Source organism: Tenrec ecaudatus, chromosome X, assembly GCF_050624435.1.
Source record: "Tenrec ecaudatus isolate mTenEca1 chromosome X, mTenEca1.hap1, whole genome shotgun sequence".
Lineage (NCBI taxonomy): Eukaryota > Metazoa > Chordata > Mammalia > Afrosoricida > Tenrecidae > Tenrec > Tenrec ecaudatus.
The window spans coordinates 123,824,688-123,847,364 of NC_134548.1; the positions used below are offsets into that span (position 1 = coordinate 123,824,688).

The window sequence follows — 22,677 nt, forward strand, 5'->3', positions numbered from 1 at the left end:
GTACCACCTAACACCCTCAAAGATAGCTCAATTCAAAAATCAGAAAGCAACAAGTGTTAAAGGGGCTGTGGGGAGACAGGAACTCTCATCCACTGCTGGTGGGATTGTAAGTATGTACAGCCACTCTGGAAATCGATCTGGTGATATCTAAAACAGAGGGAAACTGAGTTACCATATGACCCAGCAATCCCCCTACTGGGCATATACCCAGAGGAGGCAAGAAACAAACTAAGGCCATAAATCTGTGCTCCAATGTTCATTGCGGCACAGTTTACAATGGCAAGGAGTTGGGAACACCTAAATTTTCATCAACTGATGATTGGATTAAAAAGCTGTGGCATATACATACAATGGAGTATTATGCATTGATATAAAGCAGTGATGGACGTATGAAGCACATCGCTGTATGGGAGGAATCATGCTAAGTGAAGTAAGCCAAGCACAAAAGGACAAGTACAACATGAGTCCACTTAGGTAAGCTTTAAAAAAAATGCAAAAGAGTATAGGAAAAAAAAGCTATTGTATACAAACATTCCTGAGGTGAGGACCAGATAATATGGCAGAGACCAGACCCAATACAGCGATACACATGGTAGACAACTAAAAGGGAGGTGGGGAAAGGAGAAAAATAATAATAAAAAAGAAATGGATAGTGGGGGCACAGGGAACTGACTCACCCAAGGGGAGGGTATTGTTTATATCTCCACAGGGAAAGAGGGGCCAGACTTCAACTCAGTGCTCCAAGATGTGAATGCAACTTGCCGGCGTGGAGTAGGGAACCAGTGGAAAGGTCTGGGGGGTGGGGGGACGGCCTCAATCCCAACTACTATGTGGACACCTGCTCCTCCCACCAGAAGAATTTATTTCAAAGGACTGCATTGAATCTGCAGCCCTGGGAGAGGGACATATACGATTGGAGCACACAGGAACAGATTAAGGTGAGCAGGAGAATGTGGAGCACATCCAAGCCCACCAGGCCTTGAGGATGATGTTCCCAATTAGAGCAGCCAGTTCACAGAGAGGACCACGTGGCCAGCCCCAGTATGAGACATGACGACCCTTGCTGACCCATAGCTCTACAGCGAACAACACCAGAGACACAATGTAGTAATTGCACTTGATCTGATCCCACCACACTTAGGCAAAACACTAAGGGGGTACAACAGAACAGCAAGGAAATGGAGCAGCAAGGTCCCCAGGGAATGCTGAAAGTGGACTTTGGGACCAGGGCGTGGTGCCCCAACAGACTGGATTGGAAAACACTCCTAAATGCTAACTAACAATCCTTCAACTAACTACAAGCTTTTCCTTCTGGTTGTGTTTTGTTTTGTTTGTTTTTGTCATTGGTTTGTTGTTGTTGTTTTGCTGTATATTGTTGCTTGGTTTTGTTGTCTTGTTTTCATGCATGCTACTATCTCTGCAGGTCTGTCTAAATAAGATAGGCTGGATAAACAATCTGGAGGAGAAAACAACGGGACCGACAATTCCGGGGTGATATGGGAGAGGGGGAGGTGGGGAGAAAGTTAGTGGTGTTAACAAACCCAGAGACAAGGGATTAAGTGTTCCAAATGGGTGGTGAGGAGGGTGTGGGAGGCCTGGTAGGCCACAATCAAGGGTAATGTAACCAAGAGGAATTGCTGAAACCCAGGTGGGGACTGAGCATGATAATAGGACAGGAGGAAAGTCAAAGGAAATAGAAGAAAGAGTTGGGAGGCAAAGGGTATTTGTAGAGGTCTATACAAAGACAGGTACATATGCAAATATATTTATATATGAGGATGGGGAAACAGATCTATGTGCACATACTTATAGGTTTATTATTAAGGTAGCAGAAGGACATTGGGCCTCCACTCAAGTACTCCCTCAATGCAAGAATATGTTCTTCTATTAAATCAGCATTCTATGATGCTCACCTTCCCAACACAACCACTGAAGACAAAGTGGGTGAATTAGCAAATGTGGTGAAGAAAGCTGATGGTTCCCTGCTATCAAAAGATATGGCATCTGATGTCCTAAAGGCTTGAAGGTAAACAAACGGTCATCTAGCTCAGGAGCAACAAAGCCCATATGGAAGAAGTATACCAGCCTGTGTGATCATGAGGTGTCGAAGGGATCAGAGTTTTCAGGCATCAAAGACCAAAAAAAATCATATCATTGTATGCTCACCTCCATCATATGATCGCTGAAGACAAATGGATGCATAAACAAATGTGGCAAAGAAAGCCGATTGTCCCCAGCTATCAAAAGATATAGCATATGGTGTCTTAAAGGCTTGAAGGTAAATAAGCAGTCATCTAGCTCAGAAGGAACAAAGCCCATATGGAAGAAGCACACCAGCCTGTGTGATCATGAGGAGTCAAAGGGATCACGTATCAGGCATCAGCAGGACAAAAAAATCTTATAATAGTGAATGACTGGGGGAGTGCAGAGTGGAAACCCAAAACCCATTTGTAGGCCCCTGGACCCCCCCTTACAGAAAGGTCTCCAGGAGGAGACCAGCCAGTCAGGGTATGATGCAGCAATGATGAAACATACAACTTTCTTATAGTTCCTAAATGGTTCCTCCTCCCCCACTATCATGATCCCAATTCTACCTTACAAATCTGACTCGACCAGAGGATGTGCACTGGTACATATAGGAACTGTAAATGCAGGGGATCCAGGGTGGATGATCCCTTCAGGACTAGTAGTGTGAGTGGTGATACCTGGAGGGTGGTTTGGAAAGGGGGAACCTTTTACAAGGATCTGCATGTTACCTCCCTGCTGGGGGACGGACAACAGAAAAGTGGGTGAAGAGAGAAGTTGGACAGGACAATATATTACAAAATAATAATTTATAAATTATCAAGGTTTCATTAGGGTGAGGGGAGCAGGGATGGAGGGGGAATATGAGGAGCTCACATAAGGGTCTTAGGTGGAGAGCAAATGTTTAGAGAATGATGAGGGCAATGAATGTACACATGTGCTTTACACAAATGATGCATGTATGGATTGTGATAAGAGTTGTATGAGCCCCTAATAAAATGATTAAAAATAATAATAATTGAAAAGTAAAAATAAAGAGTTTGTAAGCCTGAAAAAAAGAAATGGATTGATATAATGGCTGCAACAATAAACTGTTTGGACTATATGAAGAACACAGCATCAGGACTAGAGGAAGGACCATTCATAATCTTCAATATGCAGATGACATCTCCAATATGCAGATGACAATATGCTTGATGAAACATTTACATATGGATGACAAATAAATGTGCAGAAAACAAAAATCCTTACAATAGGACCAATTAACAAAATAATTTTGAATGGAGAAAAGGTTGAACTTGTCAAGAATTTCATTTTACTTGGATCAACAATCGGCACTCAGGGCAAAAGCAATCAAGAAACAGAGGACACACTACATTTGCAAATTTGCTACAAAAGACCTCTTTAAAGTGTTAAAGCACATCAATAGCACTTTGAGGACTAAGGTGCGCCTGACCCATGCTGTAATATTTTCAATCACCACACGTGAAAGCTAGAAAATGAATGGCGGTACTTGAATGTAAGTGTACCACACACTGACAGAAGAACAAACAAATCTGTCTTAGAAGAAGTGCACCAAGAATGCTCTTCAAAATGAGAATGGTGAGACTGTGTATCAAATACTTTGGGCATATTTTCAGGAGAGTCCAGTTCCTGGAAGAAGACATCATGGTTGGTAAAGTTGAGGACCAGCTAAAAAGAGGAAGTCTCTCAACAAAATAGATAGACAAAATGGCCGAAAAAATGGGCTCAAAAATAACAATTGTTTGAAAGCAGCACTGGGCAGGGCAGTGTTTGCTTCCTGTCTAGGGTTCACTGAGTTGAAGCTGACTTAACAACACCTAACAATAACAACTACTCTGGAATGAGCAAGAGCATGAAGAGGGACCCTTATGATAGCACAAGTATGACGTAACTGCCCACCATTTAGGGTGAAGAAGGATCATTGAGAAAAATCCTCTGGCATTCCTGGTCCCACACTAAGCACATACAGCGTCAGTCATATGAACCAGGATAAACTGAGCCCAAACCAGAAAAGAAAAACTACAGACCAGTATCACTCACAATCATAGACAATTATGTAGAAAAAGGATCATGACCAAGTGAAGTGTATACCCTGGGAAGGTTTAAAAGGTATAAATCAATCAATTTAATGCCAAAAAAAAACACTTGACACAATTCCATAAGAATTTATGGAGGATAAAAAGCTCAGCACAGTAAAAATGAAGCAGAACTTCTCCAACTCCATAAAGTATCTACAGTTAATAATGAATTATTTCCCCATAAAATTATAAACAAGGCAATGATACCTGCTCTCACAACTTTTATTCAACATTATATTGAATATCCTAGTCAATATAACAAGCCATGATAAATAAAATCATAGAGATTGGAAAGGAGAAACAAAAACAACTGTCTTTATTTTCAGACAACACAACCATCTGGAAAATTCTAATCTATCTACTCAAAAATTTAAAGAGCTACTAGACCTAATATGTAAATTTAACTATATCACTAGATTGCAAGTTGAAGTGAAAAATCTAATTATAATAGTTTCAAAAACAGAGAATCAAAAGGTAGACTAAATCTAAAAAATATGTACAATATTTACATGCCTATAGCATCAAAGGACTCATGAGAAATTTTTAAGAAATATATGGAGTAACATAGTATGAAAAGTGGACGAAGAGAGACAATGGTTGGTGTAAGACATGAAAAAATTAATTAATAAATTATCAAGGGTTCATGAGGGAGGAAGTATGGGAGACGGGGAGAAAATGAGCTGATACCAAGGGCTCAAGCAGAAAGAAAATGTTTTGAGAATGACGATGGCAACTAATGTCCAAATGTTCCTGACACAATGGAAGTATGTATGGATTGTGATAAAAGCTGTATGAGCCCCCAATAAAATGATTTTTTTTAATTGTGCTCTTCAACAAAAAAAATGAAAAAGAACATTTTCAAAGTGGGAGAAAATGTTTGTAAAACACACACCTGACTACATAGTTTTTTCAAGGACACATTCTTACAATTCAATAATAAACTAACAACCTAATAAAAATGGATAATCTAAACAGACACTTTATTAGAGAAGATAGATGAATGGTAAAGGAACACATGAAAAGATACTTAACATCATTAATATTTAAGCGTGTACAAATAAGTGCACAAGGAGATACCTCCACATCTGCATACCAGTTGCCTTCCAGTAGATTTCATCTCATGGCAGCCTCACATGCATCAGAGTAGAACTGTGCTCCGTAGTGATTTTAATCCTGGGAAGGCTTAAAAGTTATGTAAACTGCTTTGTTGTGTTTTTTTTTTTTGAAGTACATGACCAGGCCTTTCTTCTGAGATGTCTCTGAGTAGACTCATATCCCTAACCTGTCAGTTAACAGCTGTGGGTTAACTGAGTGTACCACCTATTAACTCCAGAGCATTAGGCACGGGAGTTAGATATTGACAAGTAATTGTAATACATAGATATTTACACATTTATATACACAGCCACAAAATATCAGAGAATCCAGCACCTTTGTAAGAATGGCTAATGTTAAACACAAACAAAAATGTGACCATATCATTTATTGAAAAAGATGCAGAGCAACTGGCTCTCTCACATATTGTTAATTAAAATATAAAGCGCCACATCTAGTTTAGGAAAGGTTGACGGGTCCTTATAGAGTAAAGAATATGCTTACTAAACCACCCAGAAACTCCAGTCATAAGCATTTACCTAAGAAACCATGGTGATACACTTAGTTAAGTGGTGGGCTGCTAAATGCAAGGTCAATGGCTCAACCCATCAGTCGCTCTGCTCTTCAAGAAAAAGACGATGTCTGCTTTTGTAAAACTGCACAGCCTCCAAACTCTATAGAGAATTTCTACTCTGTCCTATAGGGTCACTAAGGGTCAGAATCCATTGACATTTTTTGCTTGGTAAGCCTTTACCCACGAGAAAGAAAAAAAAAACTTATGTACAAAGACCTGCTCTGTGATGTTTACAAAAGTGTTATTCATAATTATCCCAAATTAAACTGCCAGTGAATGCAACATCCATATAATACCCCTCAGTTTTAAAAAGGAATCAAGTGCCAACTGCTCTTATGACATGCCCCTGTTGGTTCACCTTCTTCTGAAGAGCACTGAGGATGTGGGAGTTAAAGCTGAGTGTGGTAAAGAACTATATGGTGCCTGGCTATCAGAAAGAATAACATCTGGTTATTCAAACAAGTAGCCATCTAAGTGAGGCATCAACTACATCTTCATGGATGAGAGGAAACAAACCTGGCCACACAATCAGAGTCTGTCTTAAACACTCCCAACAAAAATTTGTGGAGCAGTAGAAAGATTGTGGCAGCCTGAGTTCCAGACTCCCTCTGAGAAAAAGGAACAACTGAGGGAGGCACCAGAAGGAGAAACTGACCAGAAAGCTCTAGGAAAAGGGATAGAAAGCCTAGGATTCTGTTTGGAAAGCCTTGGATTCTGTTTCTCCACGACAAGACTCTGTTTATAGATACCAGTTTCTCTGGAGCACAATAGTAAGAACAAAGCTCTCTCCCCTGGTAATCAACTGCACACCCCCAGCATACTTGGGGAGAAGCTGAGTGAGAATGTGGACTGGAAGTATCCAGTTCACGCCTCTGAGTCCCAGGACTGGGAGGATTCCGACTGACTAATGCCAAGTGGTGCAGAATACAGCGGGCACATATTAGGGGAAATGGTTGACTAAGTAAGTGGGTGAGTGTTTCCCATGGGGCCCAGAATCAGAGTACTAACACATGCCAGCGCACAGGCCTATGCCCCAAAAGTAATTGGCCTTAACACCTCCAGGCCCCAAAGGAGGAGATGGTTTTGGAGAAAAGAGTTGGCAACCAAGAATTTTATATTCAGAAAAATTATACCTCAAATATAAGGGGGAAATAAAAACGTTTACAGACAAGGGACCATGAAAGGAATTTATAAAAAAAAACATAAGCACCGGGCGACCACTGGGGGACAAGGGGCAGGTGGATCCGATCGGTGGGGAAGGCAGGCTGCAGCCAGGCTAGGCCCAGGGGCTCTGCATGCTGCAGCTGCTCCAGTACCCCAGCCGCCAGCCACCAGAGCACCCGGGCCACCACCCAATCCCCTGAGCCACAGAGCCCAGCTGACCAGAGCCAGCTGGCAGGTGGGCGACCAGAGGAGGCCGCAGTTCAGGGAGGGGCCCGGGGCACGCACATGGCCCCAGCAGCTGCCACAGTGGACAGCGGCCCCGCTTAGGGCGCTGCATTGGCAGCTCTGGTGCCTGGACATGGCAGTGGTGGCCCAGGGCCTTGCATCTACTTTCAGAGCTTTCCTGGGGCCGCAGGCGAGGGCCTAGGTTGCTGGGACCTAGATGGCCCTGTGAGGCTCCAAGGGAAGCTCACCGTCAAGTATGACCGCAGGGAGCTACAGTAATGCTTCAACCTGGAGGAGTCGATGCTGGAGCAGCACGCGCCTCTCCGACTGTCAGGAAAAGGAGATCCTCGAGCTGGAGATTGACATAGACGAGCTGCTAGATCTGGAGAGTGACGTCACCGTGCAGCCAGGCCCTCAAGGAGCTGCTGGTTGACTGTTACAGACCCACTGAGGCCTTCATCTCTGGTCTGCAGAACAGGATCCGGGGCATGCAGAAGATGAGCGACCCCCAGAGGAAGTGAAAGGTTGGCTCCCACAGGACAATCACTGCCCCCTTACCTCACAGCAACAGCAAAATACCCAGGGGGCCCTGCAGCTGGGTCCTGCAGCGGTGAGCAGGGCTCCCTTGGCCCAGTTTTTTCCATTTTGGGTTTTTTTTTAATCGTTATTAAACAGACGGGACTTTTTGTGTTTTTATCTATCTATCTATCTATCTATTTATTTATTTATTTATTTATTTATTTAGTATGAGCGAGACGAAGCTCACTGTGTTTTAACAGGAAACAAAATCAAGATGAACAAGAGTAGCGTTGCTGGAGAACAAAGCACAAGAGAGGGGCGGAGAGTAAGTCACCGCAGCGAGCTTGAGCACAGTGGAGAAAGGGAGAAGACATGCGTTTGCCATACCTCAATCAGTTTGTCTCCTTTGACTACATCCAAATGTAAACCGGGTGGAGGCTTACCTGCCCAGGTCGGGCAGTCAAACAGCTGGAGGCTGGAGCCGGAGTTCGCGGCTGCCCCTTTTTGTGTTTTTATATTGACTCTGCGCCGTGGCCCCTTGAATAAAGCTAGGATATGCCTTTGGTGCAAACAACAACAACACAAAACATAAGCACCTTTACAAACATTATTAAGAGAAACTCTATGGACAGAAAATCTGTAACAGACAGCGATCTAATAATATAATTGTGGAGAAAATATTCTACTAAAGCAATACTAAAATTGTCAACAACCAATTTGTTGAAGGCTGTGGAGGGCAGTAGGAGCTCAAAACCCATTTGCAAAGTATCTCGTCAGATTCAGGTTTTGGCAGACCCCCTCTAGCCTCAGGTAAAGGTTTGGAACAGCCTCACTATTAAACATAGATCATTGTAATCCTAATTATGCTTGATCAGCCTTGATACTGGGTCAATTGACCTCCCTCTAGATCCAACCTGAATTTGTTCTAGGTACAAGCATCTCTTGCTTATTCCATGACAAAATTTTCTACCCTGGCTTTTTAAATAATGATGGTAGTCTTTTCTTTTTTATTAATTGTTTGTATTTTTAACTTTATATTACTATTGTCTTATCCTTATCATGTTCTTTCATTTTTGTTGTTTATTATTTTTGTTGGGTTTATCAGTTTGTGAATACAAAAAGAATTGGATGTATAGAAATAAAAACTGATGCAAGGGATTGTACGGGATGGGGGAGAGAATGAAGGTGGGAACTCAATATGATTATACAACTCATTTTAAAGGCTATTTAATCTTGGGGAAATCAAGAAAAATATTCAAAAACAGATCGTGGTAAGGATTATACAATTCTTGATATGATTGAATGATTTAATTGTATGATATATGAAATATGTTCCAATAGATTTGTGAAAATTTGTATTATAACAAACTTGAATTTTTAGAAGAAATGTATACATTTCTAGAAATGTGTTATTTTACAAAATTACCACCAAATGATGTAGAAAATCTCATGAAGTTTATAACACAAGAAGAAATATATCAAGTCATAAAATATCTCCCAACATCATAAAGTCTGAGTTTTGATGGTTTCCCCCAGGGAATTCTATCAAACATTTAGAGAAGACTTAATACCAATTTTATATAAATTATGCCACAATATGAAAATGGACAATATACTACCAAACTCATTTTATGAAGCAACTATAAATCTGATAACTAAACTATGCAGACATCACCAGAATTGATCATTACAAATCAATATCTCTGAGATAATTCTTTGTGCCAGCCTGGTCAATAAACACAAGTGGGATTAATTGAAGGACAGAGAGCTAAATGGCTCAGTGAGCCTTGCCTTTCTTGTCTCTTGCTCTTTAATCATCGGACCAGTGTGCGGCTGCCTTGGTACACTACATGTGGGACACCTGGCCTGTGGATTGTGTCGCTGTAAGTTGAGGTCTCTTTAAGACCACACAATTAGAATTTAAATCTCTGGAGCTGGGGAATGACAGTTGGTGACCTGGATGATGGTTGGTGACCTCCATTGCTGTTTGCTACCTGTGCTGGGATAGCCTAGTGCTCTCTCTCTACAAAGGACTACCAGGTGACTCTCAAGACTTGAGGGACTGCTAGTGTCTCATAACTCTATCATGTTAGTGAGTTGCACTGAACTATTTGTACTGCTTTATAATTTAACTGTTCATTTCTTGTATTATATATCTCTCTGTTTATAAATTAACTTTTCATTTCTTGTATTATATGTCTATCTATCTGTATATAATTTAACAGTTCATTTCCCATGTTATACATATATCTTTATAAATATATATATAAAATTATCAGCAATCTGGTTTTATCACTCTAGAGAACCCTGTCTAATATAATCTCTAATGAATATAGATGCAAAGATCTTCAATAAAATACTAGCCAACAGATTTCAACTAAGCATCAAAAAGTAATACATCATGATCAAGTGGGATTTATACCAAATATGTAAGAATTGTTTAATATTAGAAAAACAAGCAATAAAATTTATCAAATGAACAAAATAAAGGAGATGAACCACATAGTTATATCAATTGACGCAGAACAGGCATTTGATAAAATTCAACATCCATTACTGATAAAAACAGTCAACCAAATATGTAGAGAAGGGAAATTTATTACCATAATGAAAACCATATATGTGAAGCCAATAGCCTGCATCTCACTTAATGGAGAAAAATTGAAATAATTCCTCCTTTGAATGGGAACAATTTTGCCTTTTATCACCACCTTAATTTAATAGATTCTTTGAAGTTTTACTTGAACCATAAGACATCAAAAAGAAATGAAAAGTATCAACATAGGCACAGAAGAAATAAAAATCTCTTTATATGCCAATGACATACTCCTATATATAGAAAACCCTAAAGATTCAATTAAACAATTGCTTGAACTAATTGAAATATTTTCACTGTAGCTGACTATAAGATCAACATACAGAAATCAGTTGGATTCTTCTATATTAAGGATTATGATACTATAAAAGCTATCAAAAATACCATTTATAAAAACGATACAAAAGGTAAAATATTTAAGACTAAATCTTACCAGAGCAACAAAGACATACAAATAAAACTACAAAATTCTACTCTAAGAAACCAAAGGGAGGTTACATAAATGGAAGTGGATAGGCAGACTAAATAAAATGTCATTATTACCCAAATTACTTTATAAATTCAATGCAATTCCAAGCCACATTCCACCACAAGTTTTCAAAGAAATGGAAAAACTAATGACCAACTCTATATGGAAGGAAAGAAACTTAGGATAAATAAAACACTATTTAAAAATTCAAAACAAAGTAGGTCTTTCACATTCCCAGACCGTAAATCCTACTATATAGCCATGGAAAACTAAGCAGCCTGGTACTGGTACAACAATAGATCTGAAGACCAATGGATCAGAATTGAGAACCCAGAAATATAACTGAGTACCTATAGAAACCTAATGTTTGATAAAGAACTGAAACACATTAAATGGGCAAGAGCTTTGTCAACAAATGGTACTGGAAAAACTAGACATTCACCTGCAAAAGAATGAAAAAAGGTCCATAATTCACAGAATGAAACCAGGTCCATACCTCACACCATGTACAAAAACAAACTCAAGAGGCATCAAAGACCTAAATATGAATCCCATACTCCTGAACATAATGAAAAAAAATCCACATTAGAGAAGGCAAAATACAGAACAAGGACCCACTAAAAACATAACATTTATTCACAACAAAAGAGTAATAATAGATCAGATAAAGGGCTAATCTCCAAAATATATAGACATCTATGACAACTTTACAAGAAAAAACACAAATAATCCATTCAAACAATGAGCACAAGACTATTTACCAAATACAACATCCAGGTGGCTGACCACTATGTGAAGAAATGTTCGCTATCAATAGCAATAAGAAATACGAATTTAAATAATTTGATATTACCTCGTGGCAAAATTTAATAGAACAGAAAATAACAAATGCTGGAGAGGATATGAAGAGATATGAACAATTTTATATCACTGATGGAACTGTAGAACTATACAACAATTATGGAAATCAGGATAGCACTTCTTAAAGTATACTTATGATATCTCTACTGGGTATAGACACACTAAAAATATTAAGAATATCCCATGAACAGACATATGTACATTCGCATTTTCTGCAGCAATTTTCACAATAGCAAAGCCATGAAACCAACCACAAAATCCCAGCTATAAGAATGGATAAGCAAGCTCTGGGACAATAATACTATGGAAATTTATGCATCAATAAAAAAACCAATAATTCTCGTAAACACTGCAAGACATGGACAAAACTAGAAAATAGTATGCTTAGCAAACTCAGTCAACATTACAAAGATAAATATTTAATATCACTATTGTAATAAGGAAAAACAAGAAAAAACTTAGTTTATACACCAATAGATAAAACTTTGATGACTATGAGGAAACCAGGGGAGAGGAGGGAACCAGGGGATGAGTAGGGGTGCAGTGGTAAAAAATATATATTGAGAGATGATTTATTAGGAAAATAAATAGATAAATTGCTCCATCAAAAAACAGAAGCAGAAAACCCTCTAGATTCCTTGCCCCTAAGACCTAAATATTGGACTGAGTGGCTAAAAAAGGAGAAAAAGTGAAACTGAAGTGGGCTTGTTTTCTTTAGTGACATACATGTTCATTCCAAACATATGAAGAGAAAAATAGTTCACATGGAAAAAGCACAGCAGCTTGTGTGATCCAAGGATTAAAAAAAATAAAATCCATATCCAAATCAGGGAATGATATCAGAGTTTAAATTGTGAATGCTTTATTTTCGGGCTACGGATGAGGGTGGCAGCCCAAAACCCATTTGCAGGGTCCACGCATAGAGTAAGCCTCAGGTGGCAACCCTCCGATCATAGTCAAAAGACATGACTATCCCTGTTACCAGACAGAGAACACTCTCAAATGGATTATGGTACATATAGTTAGTTTGAAATTTAATATCATATTTGGTCTCCCCTTTGACCCATTTACAGGTTGTTTTAGTTTAACAAGAAAAGTGAAGGGAAAATATACCTGCATTAAATCTCCTCTGCAGGGGTCTGAATAGTCTTGCTGACATGCAGAGCGCATTAGGAGGTAGATTATGGCAGATGGAGTTGAGTTAAAATTTAACACCTTATCATTTGAGCCCCCTTTTCACCCATTTTAAAGTTGTTCTAGGTTTTTAATTTTACTGATTGAAAATTTTCTGTTTTACTTTATGCTTGTTAGGGTAAATTTTGGGGGTGTGTACATTTTTCTACATATCAAATCCAGTATAGGCAGATCTATAGAGACAGCAACTGACTTAATGGTTTCTTGGGGGTTATAGAAGGGGAGGTAGGGGATAAATGGGGAGCTCTTAACAATGGGGACAAGGAAGAAGAAGATTTTCTAAAGTGATTGTGGTAATGATTATACAAATCTTCTTAATATGATTGAACTATTGAATTCTATGAAATGTGAGTTATGTGCCAATAATTTTTTTTAAGCAGACAGGTGTTGTGGTTGGGGAATTTTTTTTTTACTTCAAGAAAAGAGGAGTCGTTTTATAATATATCAATGTGTAGTCACTATTATGGATGCTACATATTAAAGAATGAATGTGGGACATGTTTTAGAAGAAGGGTTGTGATTTACATCATGGAAACCATTTATGCTTTTAAAATATTTCAGTACTTTTGGGCTTTGGAAGGCATATTCTGGAGGAATCCTCTTTTAGCTTTTTTAAAGCTACCAATACTGCCCTATTTCCCAAGGCAGCCAGACACAGATACTGGGATATATGTCTCCTGAATCCTGACAATGTGATGACCTCATTAAAATGATAAGCTTAGGAGTCAGAGATTTGGATAGCCGTCATAGCCACCTATTGAGTAATATAGCTATCAGGGATTTCTTGAGCATTATGTAGATGGCTGGAGCTTGCAAATCTTCCTTAGGCAGACATCATCATACCAGTTTGCATAATTTCTTTTATAGAGATTTAACAAGTGAAATTATTTCCCAACACTAGAATTGCTTAATTTAAAATGCTACAGCTGAAAAGCAGGAAGCTAAATAAAATATTCCCTGAGGGCTCAACGTGTTGTTAACATAAAACATTTCATTAATGGAACATTCTAATCCAGTGTCTGGAGCCCGACTGACAATGCACATGTAGATGATCTGTTTATAGGAACCTGTGTGATTAACCTAGGCCAGTGGTTCTCAACCTTCCTGATGACGCGACCCTTTAATACAGTTCCTCATGTGGTGATGACCCCCAACCATAAAATTAATTTTGTTGCTAGTTCATCATTGTTATTTTGCTATTGTTAGGAATCGGGAGACCCTTGTGAAAGGGACGTTCAACCCCCAAAGGGGTCAAGACCCACAGGTAGAGAACCGCTGACCTAGGCTGTCCAAAGAGAAGATATATATATACAGGGCTCTGGAACACAGGGCTTGGGGGACACCGAAGTCAACTGGTGTGAGGTAGTTGACAAAGATAATGTTCTACACTCTGCTTTAGCTTATAAAGACTGGGGTCTTAAAATTTTATCAGCAGCCATCTAAAGGTGCAACTATTGGTCTCTTCCTGGCTGATTGGAGGAAAGGAGGGTGATGAAAATCAAAGCCACATGGAAATAATTAGTCCAGTGACCCATGGGAACTTTCCAAGAGTCTCTACAACCCCGAGACAAGAAATAGACGGTGCCCTGTCACCACTATATATTGCTCTGAACAGAATCACATTAGAATGGATCAGGATAGGGTAGGAGGACAAAAAGGTGGAACTGAACTCAAAACCACAAAAAAGATCAGACTTACCGGTCAGTTAGGGCAAAGAAGAAGCTCAAGATGCTGACCCTTATTCACTCTTCAGGAATGTAATCACCCCGCTGCTGTGGCTCAACTTTCAGCCAAAATATATACAGGTCTAAAAGAGAAACAGTAACACTATGGAGGTGCCCACACCTTAGAATACTCAACCATCTGAGAACTTTAAGAGAGCATTTACCCCAAGTCACAGCACAAGAAGATTAGGAAAGAAGGAAGAGTGAGAACCGGGAACAAAGGGAGGAAGCAGTGTGAGTGATATGAAACACTGAAGAGGTTGCAACAGTGAGCTACAACAAAATGTATAGCCATTGTTGAGTGCAGAAAACCAATGTTCTGCTCTTTAAAATTTTCCTTAATTCATAAAATAAATTCCTTTGTTTAAAAAAACACTCAAACCAAAGAAAGAAAACAAAATCAATGCACTGGAAAAGGTGTGTAGTACTAGTTACAGTGTTATGTCAATTTAACAGGACCAAGATGCTCACTGGTTTGGCTGCTAACATACAGTAATCCCTTGTAACCAGATCAAACAGAGTGTAATCACAGCCAAGCAGTTGTAAGCTTCCATAATGGGATAAGGTTACGGTGGAATTTAATATCCTTACTCAGGTCACAGCCTTTATACAATTAATTACCTTGAACGTGTGGCCAGGTTCTGACATAAGTGGACACTATGGGAATATTTTCTTGCTCTTTGCTTGGTTTGAATAATGTATCTGGCTCAAGGACCTCGGGTTCTTTAAACTTGGGCAAACAGTCTGTCATATTGGCTGCCAAGCCTGACAGTATTCAGCAACCTGCTACCTGCCATCAATTGCCTTTGCAGCCTCTCGTCTTCCTGCCAACCTTGGGCAGCTAGGCAAAGTGTGAGAAACCTACAGCTTCTGACCCATGAATATGGAATCTGCCTGGAATTGGACTTGCTAGCTTCTACAACTGTGTAAGCCATTTGCTAGATACACACAGAAGCTTCATTAATTTTGCTTCTGTAGCGAAATCAGCCTAAGACAGGCATAGAAAATTTCTCTCCCCAAATACTGGAAGGCATGTCTTTCTGAAATACCAGACTGAGACAAAGCCTCACCCAGAATACAGATGCCGTAATCAATTTCCAGGCATGCTATTTGGTTCCTTTGAAATTACCTTTCTCAATAAAAGTAGGAGGTACAACAGGAGATAGTGGAAGTAACAATTGATTCATGTCTACTTTGAGCCAGATTTTGATGTTTTCTGTTTGAACCCTCACATCAGTTCTCATATAAGGCTTTTTCTGCAATACACGTGGAATTTTTCAATGAAATTACAATCACGCCTCCCATTCTGCCTCAAACTCTGCTATCGCAAATTGTCTCATTATTTTGGCATTCATAAAATTGGTTTCCAGAACGCATAGCACTGCGATCCGCATGCTCAGCGGTTCAAAACCACCAGCAGCTCCGTGGGAGAAAAACTGGGTTTTCTACTCCGGTAAACAGTTTTATCCTCAGAAATGCACAGGAGGTCACCAGAAGTCATGCTCAAAATGTTGAATTTAGTTATATGTTACCCCCCCCCCCCCCCCCGCCAAAAAATTTCCACTTCAATGTGCCAGATAATTTAATAACTCTCCATAAACAAATAAAACTCCCAAACTCATTGTCACCGAGTGGATGCTGACTCCTAGCAATCCTGTAGGACAGGTTAGACCTGCCCCTGTGGGTTTCTGAGAATAACTGCTTACAGGAGCAGAAAGCCCAAACTTTCTCCCGTGGAGTGGTTAGTGGTTTCAATCTTGTAGATAGCAGCCCAATTTGAGGTTTGTTTGTTTTTTTTTGGGGGGGGTGTGTGTCACCATGGTAACTGAAAATGTAGAAGATACAAAATAAAAGTGATATTCTGAAAATTCAGAAAAATCTCATTGCCATTCAAACTCAGCTACCTCATGGGACAGGGTAGAACTGCCCCCATGAGCTGCCGAGAACGTATCTCTTTATGGGAGTAGAAAGCTTGGCCTTTCTCCCGCAGAGCAGCTGGTAATTTTGAACTGCTGGCCATGCAGTCTAACACATAACCACTATGCCACCAGGATTCCTATAGAAATATTATAGGTATGAATATAAGGAGCCCTGGTGCTATGAGTTCGGGTCACTGAGTTGGAAATAACTCAATAGCAGTGGGTTTTATGTGTGTGCATGTGCTATATATGTATATACCACATACACATAACATACATATATACCATATAAGCACACATACCATATACAAACATCATGCATATACACACATAACATTTCCATACATGTATATATATATACACATGCATGTATATGCTACATATATAACTATGCTACATATATACTCATATATAAACAAGAGGGCTTCAAAGGTTTTTGGAAAAATGAAATTAAAAGATAATTGGACTTTTCCACAAACTTTCTAAAGCCCCTCGTTTATGTGTTTGTATATGTGTGTAAATGCATATTTCTACACAATTTTAATCTACAATTTTTTACTCTGTTCAAATGCATTGTTTGAATATCTTTCCATATCACTAAGTGTTTTCTTACAATTTAAAGAATGAATCCTTTTTATGTGTTTTCCCACCAAATGTACAATATTTCATCTCAATCTATTTTTGTTATTTAAAAGTGACTAAGTTTGTATTCATGAATACTTTAAAATATAGTAAATACTCTCCTATCTCACAACCATACAAATCTTCCTATTAATAACAACAAAAACAGAGGGTAAAAAACCCTCACTGTCATAGAATCCAGGGGCATTTCTACCCTGGCCTATCTGGTCGCTGAGTCAGCATCAACTCCATGGCAGTGAGTTTGGTTTGGAATTTGATCATTGAATCAATGTTGACTTACAGAGACCGTATAGGACAAGGTAGAATTGGCCCATGGGAATCTGAGACAGCAACTCTTTATGGGACTAGAAAGCCTTATCTTTCTCCCGCAGAATGGTTGGTGACTTCAAACTGACTTTTCGGATTGCAGTTCAACAAGTAACGCATATAGTATGCCACCAGGGCTCCTGGATTACTAGATAGGCTTATATGATTTTAGCTGGTTTTTTCCCCACACTGTAGTAATACACATAATACTTTATCTTTAAATGACCATTTAGGTTGCTTGTCATTCTGCAGTTCGCCATCAACTTCTTCCCAAGCACCTTTTCAAATCACTACAGGTACATGATTCTATTTACCAGTCCACAGTATTCTGTTGTATGGTTGTTCCATGTATTTTCAAAACAGTTTTGGAAAGTAAACTAAATCTTCTTTCTGTCTTATTCTAAAACGTTGAAGATACAGGAGGGAAAAAAAAGATTTCTGCTATCCAAGGCCATACCTGGGGCTGGAAAGTTTGACTTGCAAGGACTCCAGCAGGGTTGTAAGTGATACAGCAACCTACCAGTTTAATTCAAGACAAATTCCACTCAGGACAAAAGACCAGGGGGTAGGTATGCACGTGTCTGTGTGTATGTGTGATTTTGTGTCTGAAACAAAATGGGGGCACTGTTTCCCATTCATTTTGCTCTTCTAAATATAAAAATGATAGTGAAGTAATTAAGTTCTAAAAGTCGTGAAACCAACATGTATATGTACATATACACTTTATTTACACACACTCACACACACACAGACCCACTCAGATCTTGAGCACTAACATAGAAATCTATTTCTCTTCATAAGGAAACAAATGTATACATATATTTACAAGTATTCTCACTCCATGACACCTTTAAAGCTCTTTCCATGTTCATGTGCATTTACAGTTATTATGTTTGTATCTGTCATTCGCTTTATGTTTATATTTTCCTACAAGTTATTTTTTATGTAGATTAATGAGTGGTTAAGTAAAAATATAATAAAATCTGTAATGAAGCAAGAAACATGGAATACTAAGCAAAAAAAATTTGCAAGGACAGCCACGCTTCACTGAAATCTTAATTTGGAAGCTGTAATCTGATCTCCCATTCCCCGACTGTGGACTTTACAAATATCGAGAGAAACAAAAATTTCAAGGGATTTCATCACTATTAACAGCTATTTTTCCTAAACCATACTCCATCCCCACCACTCCAAGTCAGCAATTTGTATTCTTTCTGTTTTCTTTTCACTTTCACGTCAAGGCCCAAAGAAATCCCCCCCAGAATAAGTTGGTTTGAGACAGCCATTACCTTGAAGCTTCTTGTCAGCTGCAGCCTCCTGGACAAATGCGACCCCTCCCCCCAGACTGGGCTGGCTCTGCTCTCTTCCAAGTTTCTTGAGGATGCTCCGCCCCTCCCTGTGTGGGGAAAGCAGGAGGGCCTTCCCCTCAATTAAAGGGGGGGGGGAATCAACAAGTTAAACATATGCACGCAAACAGGAAGAAAAGTTCATTTTTTTAAAGGACTTAAAGTGGAACAGCAGTATATGTCCCTTTCATTTCCATTTAACGCCCCCCCCCCCAAAAAAAAAACCCAAACAACCAACCAAACCACTGTGGTCCAGTTGCTTTGCACTTACAGCCACCGTGGAGGGCTGAGAACTGTCCTATAAGGTTTCCAAAGCTGTGTATGTTTATAGAAGCAGACTGTCACCTTCTTTTTCTGTAGAACAGTTGGTGGGTCAGCACCATTACACCAATACCAATACAAACTGCAAGCCCAAAAAAAACCACCCAAACTCACTGCCAGGAGTCAATTCTGACTCAAAGAGAGCCTGTAGGACAGGGTGGAATTGCCTCTGTGTGTTTCAGAGCTTGCAAACTCTTTAGGGAAGTAGAGAGCCCTGTCTTTCTTCCATGTCTCAGCTGGTGGTTTCAAATGGCTGACCTACATGTGTACTTAGCAGCCCAACGGATAACTACTATGCCACTAAGGATTGAGTTAATTCCTCAAAACAAGAGGTAGAAAATCCCTGTATCATATAATAAGGTTTTCAAGAAATGATTCTAAAACCTAGTTGAGCAAATTCCACTTAAAAAGACCAACGGGGACCTATTTTGTGGTCACGGTGAACTAGATATTATTTTGGAGAGAATTATAAGTTTTGTTTTTCAGGCCCTGGGACATGCTAAATCTCTCTTTTAGCAAGTTAATTTCATTCATCTAGTAGAAAATTTCAAAGGGTTTTTAACTAAAGTCTTTTGTAAACATAAAACATCAACTGCAATCCTTAAGAAAACAGGTATGTATCTAAAGCTATCTAAACAGGGGAAAAAATTCTACAAACCACTCTATTGTAAAAGCACAAGAAGCTAAAGTTACAAAGAAGAGCTGACAAAACTGGCATGGAGAGTAGAACATCTCTAACCTGAATTAGCTGTAAGAGTTCAGTAATAAACAACAAAGAGATAAGGCGGAGGGGAACACAAACAAGCAATTCACAGTGTTCTAAGGGATTTATCACCCTTAAACTTTATATTTTCTCTCCTTTGAAGCAAGTTCATTCACTGAAAACACACTGATCTCTCTCTTTTTTTACAGAGCTGCAAGCTTCTAAGGTGATTGGGCAATTCTGCTTAAATCTAGGATCTATTTGCCTTGCAATAGCAATCAACATCCTGCAATTTACTTTCCCTTCAATAAAGGTAACAATCTGGCTCCATTTTAATTCCAATTCAAAACACATCCATTTGTTCCATGGGAAAAAAAGAAGTGTTATTTATTGAGGTTCCTCAAAACTCATACATTCAAAATTAAAACTAACTAACCCATAAAAAATCTTAACCTCCTCAAATAATCAAAGAGAGGCAAATATATACAGTAATACGATCTTACTTTCCTATCTAATTTTATTGATAAAGAAGTCGAGATTGGTATAGTGAACAATTGGCAATGGATTGAGGAAACATGAACTCTCTCTCATGCCCAGGGTCTCAAAGTTGGGATGAGGGCAAAGCACTAAGCCCATCACAACCTCTGCCCATCAGTACTTACTGCCTTCTAGACTACAAAATAGAACCAAAGATGGTAGCATTTACCTTCATGTTGTGAGGAAATTGGTAAACATAAACCCAGATTGGTGATCTTCAGTAACTACCATACTTAACCATTCACTCTCTCCATCTTTGTCGCAGATTTAAAAATGTTTTGTGCACTATGTGTCTGCCTTTACAGTAACATTCACTTGGCTAGAGAGAAGTCTCTTTGTGCTGCAGAACTCTGGCCCTGAACAGGAACGAACACAATTTGTTACGTCGAGAAGGATCATTTTCACTACAAGCCCTGGTGGCACAGTGGTTATGCGCTGGCCTGCTAACTGCAATGCTACCAGCCACTCCTCAGGAGAAAGATGAAGCTTTCTACTCCCATAAAGAGTTACAGTCTTGGCGACCGACAGGGGCAGTTCTATGGTGTCCTAGAAGGTCGCTATGAGTCAGAATCAACTCATTGGCACTGTGATTTTTTTAGTTTGGTTTATAACAATTGACTCTCTCTTATACTTTGTTAGCCATTAACAAGTCAAGATGGGAAAATTATATTTCCATACGTATTGATTGAGATTTTCTTCAAAAATAAGCAAGAAATTGAGATTCAAATTTGCATTTTGTTTGCCTTTTAATGTATACATATTATACCCTCAGTGAGATAGACTGACAAAGTAACTGCCAGCAATCGGCCTAAACATAACAATTGTGAGGATACCCAGGGTTGGGCAGTATTTCTTCTTGTTGTACACAGATTGCTTGGAGCTGGAACTAATTTAACCAAACCCAACAAGTTTAAACATTAAAAAAACATAAAATGTTCTGTAACTATGATGAGGACCCCACAGCCCCATAATCACATGCACAGGTAAACTCTCTGCCTTTACTATTTAGAGAAACCAAGCCACACTCTGACACAGTGGTTGCTGGGATTAACAGCAAGAAACAAAATGGCCTGTATTAGGGAAATGAAGCCATTATTCAATGAAAGTGTAGCAGGAAGATTTATTCCATTAACCAATAAGGGTCAGAATTATTCTATTAACCAATTGGAATAAAAAACAGCAAAGGTTCTTCGATGAGGCAATATGGATTTCTATTGTTAGAACCCAATGCCTAACTTGTGAGAGTTTGTCACAGAGACATTACAACAAAGTTGCATTGTTTGAAACAAACAAACAAACAAACAAACAAACAAACACATTTTTATTACACAGGGAGCCAATCAGACAGGCAGACGTGGGTTTCAGGCCTTTACTTGCTGAGTGGAGGAAAAACTGTCAGTTACTTGATAACTATGATAGGGCACAGGCATCTGGGACAGTAGTCCGTTGCCATCAAACCAGTTTTGATTCCGCCAACTTCCAAACTCGCTGCCATCAAGTCAATTCTAACTCACAGTGCCCCTAAAGGACAGAGTAGAAGTGGCCCGCTGGGTTCTTGAGACTGTAACTCATTGTGGAAAGAGAAAACCTCGTCTTTCTCCTGTGCAGTGACTGGTGGTTTCACCTTGCTGATCCTGACTAGTGCTGATCTTGTGGCTAGCAGCCCAGTGCATACCCACTATGCCAACAGGGCTCCTTTTTGATTCCTAGTGGCTCCATAGTCACTAAATTGCTAACATTCTTAAATATGAAACTGTACAAATGGTAAATAATAATAAAATGGTTTATACCAGTCTAAGTGTGTGGCAAGTGAGCAGGTAGAAGAGGAAGACTGCGGAGAGGGAAAGAACCAGTCAGTTGCACAGGCAAACTGAATTCACATGTGCTCCCTTCATAAGAATACAGACAGAATATGCTGACAAAGTTCTTAGGTCATTGGTCTGGTTTTAGCTGCCAGGTTTTCTAGAAAAGCAGTATTTTTTAAAGATGCTTCTCTCTATTGCTTTATAAGTGGTAGTCTGCCTTCTCTACCTAAAACTCCACAAGGTTAGAAAAAATAAAAAAGGTTAGGGGGTGGAAGAGAAAAGGGATCAGAGAAATTTACTTTGCCGAAGTGGAAAGAAGGTGGACAATAGGAATGGAGAGAATGGAGCTAGAGGAAGAAAAAAGGAAGTGAAAAAAAATGTAGAATAAGTATCAGAGGAGTTCAGGGACATGGAACATAAGGAAATAAAGTCAGAGAAATACTCTGATAACTTACACAGCATCCTATCTCTAATATGATTGCTAAATAATACAAAGGGGGGCTGAAGGTTTCAGAGATATTATTTATGGTCCTGGAAAATTTGGGCCCTT

At 39.2% G+C, this 22,677-nt stretch overlaps 1 protein-coding gene and 1 pseudogene across 2 annotated transcripts in view; one reads left to right on the forward strand and one right to left on the reverse strand.

The window, feature by feature from the left end:
- PWWP3B (PWWP domain containing 3B) overlaps positions 1 to 22,677 on the reverse strand; it is a 50,671-nt gene that overhangs the window by 23,067 nt on the left and 4,927 nt on the right. The window contains exons 3-5 of one of the 2 annotated variants that reach the window (XM_075539083.1): positions 18,705 to 18,840; positions 14,523 to 14,631; positions 8,092 to 8,263 (exon numbers count right to left, since the gene is read on the reverse strand). The gene's annotated coding sequence lies outside the window, so the exon portion shown is untranslated. The remainder of the gene's footprint in view (positions 1 to 8,091; positions 8,264 to 14,522; positions 14,632 to 18,704; positions 18,841 to 22,677) is intronic. The other variant, XM_075539082.1, reaches the window with a different exon arrangement.
- LOC142433692 (protein phosphatase 1 regulatory subunit 14B pseudogene) lies at positions 7,246 to 7,706 on the forward strand (annotated as a pseudogene).